Source organism: Palaemon carinicauda, chromosome 26, assembly GCF_036898095.1.
Source record: "Palaemon carinicauda isolate YSFRI2023 chromosome 26, ASM3689809v2, whole genome shotgun sequence".
In the NCBI taxonomy this organism is placed as follows: domain Eukaryota; kingdom Metazoa; phylum Arthropoda; class Malacostraca; order Decapoda; family Palaemonidae; genus Palaemon; species Palaemon carinicauda.
Window position 1 is genome coordinate 11,785,399 of NC_090750.1, and position 5,000 is coordinate 11,790,398.

The window sequence follows — 5,000 nt, forward strand, 5'->3', positions numbered from 1 at the left end:
ATATATATATATATATATATATATATATATATGTATATATATATATATATATATATATATATATATATATATATATATATATATATATGTATATATATATATATATATATATATATATATACATATATATATATATATATATATATATATATATATATATATATATATATATATATATATATATATATATATATGTCTATATATATATATATATATATATATATATATATATATATATATATATATATATATATATATATATATATATATGTATATATGTATATATGTATATATATATATATATATATATATATATATATATATATATATATATATATATATATATATATATATATATATATATATATATATATATATATATATATATATATATATATATATATATCACTGGGAATTATTTCAATTATCAATAATTAATCTAGACACTTGCTCATATCACTGACTTAGAACCAAAGTAAGAGGTTGGATATAGAATTCTGCAGGTTAAAATTAAAGCAGTCACCCACTTTTGTTGTGATTGTAACATGAATAGATTCCTAGATATTCAGTATTTATATATAATAACGTCTAGGAGCTACTTATTATTCTCAGCTTAGATGTAATCTCTTGGGTATCAGATTTTGCAATATATAGCTGGTGAGTTTGGGAGCTCGGGAATTTACGTATTTTGCTAGTCGTAATATATACTTTTTGGTTCCCGGACCCTGGGATCGAGCGAGTCTGTCTTAAATATTGGTGATAACAGGGTCCTATTTTAGATTGAAGTTTTTACCACCTTAGGGTTGATAGGATTCCGTTCATTGTTAGGATATAATTTTTTAGGAGAGCTGTAATTTTTTTGTATATTATAAGATGGTGCAATTGAATATACAGGAGATTATGGAAAACCCAATTGTTGGAATCTAAGGTAACTAAAGCTCAGTGGCTTGTTATTTAAATGGCAGGTAGTGGTCATGCAACTGGTGGAATGATTAAAGCCTAAATCAAGTGTGGAACCTTGGAAGAGTTGATAAATTCAGGGAAGTTGTCGAAAGAAGATATTGCAGCAACTAGTGACCTTTTGGTGAAGGCTGAAGCAGAATTCTTAGAGAAGCAAGTATCAGCTGACCCAGAAATTAAAAGAACAAAAGAAGAAAAAAATGTGCAGACTGCTATCGGACAAATTGTAGTGGAAGAGAATTAGATTAAGTTGAAGATGGTGGCAGAATGGAAGGAGCCCGAAGAAAGAGAGAGAAAGAGAGAGAAGAAGCAAGGGAAATTGCAATCCTTGCAAAAGATAATGCAGGAGTAATCGCACGACATGCAAGGGAATTAAACTGTTGAATGATCGTACAAGATTGTCGTCAATTCAGATAAGTGTGACCACTGCTATGCACAATCCCTTAGGTTGATCCTGAAATTCACAGAAGACGCTCCTAATCAGTTCTTTGGTCATTTTGAAACGGTACTGTCGACGATGGAATGACCAAAGGATATATGGCCTGTGTTATTATAGAGTGTCCTTATTGGAAAAGGAAATAGTGCATAGCTTGCCTTGTCTCGGGATCAGAGGAAACGAGTATCATGGAATTAAGAGGAGTATGCTACAAGTGTATCAGAAGACCCCTGAATATTATTATCAAAGATTCAGAGATTTGCAGAAGAACGAAAAAAATTACATTCCAGGATTACACTCATATAGTGCTTCGATGTTTTAAGAGAGAGATAGAGGCTGCCAAGGTGAGAGAGAAGACTGATTGCGAAGAACTAATAGTGCTGGAAATATGTATAAGAGAAATTCCAGAACAAATTCGAATGTACTTGAGAGAGAGAGAGAGGTGAAGAGACTTGATAGAACCACTTCACTGTGTGAAGATTATAATATCACCTGTAAACACCTGTTGGGTATAAAGTTTCAACTGCTGTTCCAACGAAATGTCAAGTATTAACCAAATCAATAAAACTCCTTCAGTTATAACAATGGGAACAAGTTCAATAGTTACAGCAGAAGGACCACACGGACTATTCCAAAGCAGATGTGATAGTACCACAGCAACAATCGTCCAATCATCTTCCTTCAGGGGTTGTGAAAGACATGCAGAAGAATAAATTCGACTGTTATAAGTCTGGAAAAAAGGCCGTATTAGTAAGAATTGTTGGTCGAACCAACCAAAAGCAGTCGTCCTAGTGGTAAAGGGTAATTCATCTCCACAAATTATTAAGATGAAGAATCAAACGATAAAGGTCATCGAGGGAAAAAAATAGCTAACGTTTACACGCCGAACAGGACAACCCCAATCAGCGCGGATGTCTTTAAACTATATATTTATGAAGGTATGTTAGCTACTTTGGATGGGAGCGAGCAGATCCCGGTCAAGATATAAGCTTAAGCAACACAGGATGCAATCATAGTTTGGTGAAGCTAAGCGTACACCAGATGGTGGAACAGTCTCGCATAGGATATTGTGTAATTTCGAGCAGAATAGGAGGTGAGGAAGTTACTACTATTTGCTATTTAATACTGTCATGCGAGTTGGTGACAGGTCATTTATATATATATATATATATATATATATATATATATATATATATATATATATATATATATATATATATATATATATATATATATATACATATATATATATATATATATATATATATATATATATATATATATATATATATATATATATATATAATGTGTGTGTGTGTGTGTGTGTGTGTTTGTGTGTGTGTGTGGATGCGTGTGTATTTGTGTATGTGTTGGCAACCCTCCGATTCAATAGTTTCACAAATATAAATTTAATTATACAGTTTACCATTTGTAACCGATCAGGAATTCGTTCTCAGAAAGTCACTCATTAACGTTAAAATATTTTTAAAAATTGGCAAAAATTTAGAAACGAGATAAGAATTTTTATGAATTTAACTCTGAACCTATATTGTGTTTACTAATTTTGGACATGTATAGTTATCGATAAATAAAGAATTTGTACAGCTAGTATTATATTTTTGATAAAAGCATTTCATCTCATAAGAGCAGTAATTGGTGCGATCCAGAAAAGTTTGATAAAAAACAAAAAATAAACTCTTAAATACACACATAGAATAAATGTACTTTCTTACGAGAAAGATGACCCCCTACAGGCTACCCCTCTTTATTACAGAGGAAAAGTAAAGGTATAGGACACAGATAAAGCATATACATTTGAATCAACCAAGAATTAGCAGACTTCATTATAACTGCAACTCGCGTTCTCTGTTTTATGCCTGTTTGGCTCTTTTTCTCTTTCTTTCCATTTCACAAAAACAAGCACAGAAAAACCCAAGATAAGAAAATTCACGTGATGAGACGATATCATCATCGTCACTTTTAATGTTTTCTTTACTTATCCTACTATTATGTTTAGTACTGGCTCAGGGGGTTTACTATTTGCATTGAAAAAATATTTCTAATATCACTATTGTGTATTAATTTATAGATTGATAATTTTTCCAGTATCATCCTTCAAAGGAAACATATGTTGGCACCCTGTTCTAATTCTTCTTCTCATCAATCTTATGTTTCGTTCTTTCCTTTTTGTTTTCTCAATTTTGGTCTGATTCTGTGTAAGAATGACTTGGGATTTTAGTTTGTTTATTTTTTTAATAATTTTGCCTATTCTATTTCATTTCTCCTAGATTTTACACTCATTTCCCGTCCTATCTTTATTGTTTTTCTTTTTTTTTCAGATAGTTTTTCTTGACCTTGTTTAGGAACCTTTCCATCTATCTCATGTGCTGATCCTAATACATATTTTTTTAATTACTGACTTATTCTTCGTTACCTGCTTCCATTTAGTCATATAACTGGGAGTACTTATTTTGTATTGGTAAACTAAACGCACTTGAATTTCGTCTAATTACAGAAGTGCATTTTATTTTTGAGAATTTATTTTCTCTTCTTACCATTGGATCTGAAAAAAGAATTAGGCTTTTCACCATTTTTTAGTCACTTGGCTCAACTTATAGGAAATACATATCTCACTAATGTATTTGCTATATACTGAAAGATATTAGCATTGAATCGATCGCATAGTTTGTTTTCTTTGTTTTTTAGATAATCCTGGTGACATCATCTTTTGTTATGTTATTGAATCTCAATCTTTTTATCTATGTATCTTTTGTGGCATCAATCAGATGTTGAATATTTTTTTGTGAGAGTAAATAACCTAGTTATATTTTCTAGTTTGTATTTAGAGAATACTAGAGAAAATATTTCCTTGTTCCTGGTCACCGCACCCCTCTGGTAGCCTTTCTTTTTTCATTTACATTTCACATTATACCATTTAGACGACATAAGTCATGCATGTCAGTTGTTGTTTCGCGGCCCTTCTCATACAGTATTCGCAATTTTTCCCTTCTTGGTAGGTAATTATATTAGCATATTGCCGTTTTGTATTTTACCCATGTACTTTCTGTTTTTAACCGATACCACCTTCTTTTTTTGCGTATTTTTTCCCTCTTTTTTTTTTCTTAGGTCTCCCCATCAAACCGAGGCGATAGGCCTTTAACAATTATAGTCTTTTCCATCAGTGGACACTTTCACTCACCCTATTATATATGGGCTTAAGACAGTCAACAAAGATAGCGCACAACAAATGTTGGTTATTATGATTGCATAATTTGAAGTTGACCTTTCATTAAGAATTTGAATGTCTTTAAGTGCATTTTTTTCCTTTTTTTTTTCTCTCAATGAGTTTAATTGATGCGTTAGTCGATTTAATCATCAGTCGATTTTTTTTAACTTTGTCATTTTCTCAGGGTTTGGTCCATCAGTGTTTCCAGTGTTGACTTAGTTTATTTCATATTCAGCGCTAGATTATCAAATATCTCCTTGAGATCAGTGGTCTTGGAATTTGCTGCGTACACGGTAAGCATCGTAATTTGGATTTTAAATTCAGACATTTTCTCATCACGTTCATTTAAATCAAGGTCTTTCATTTTAAATTCCCCCA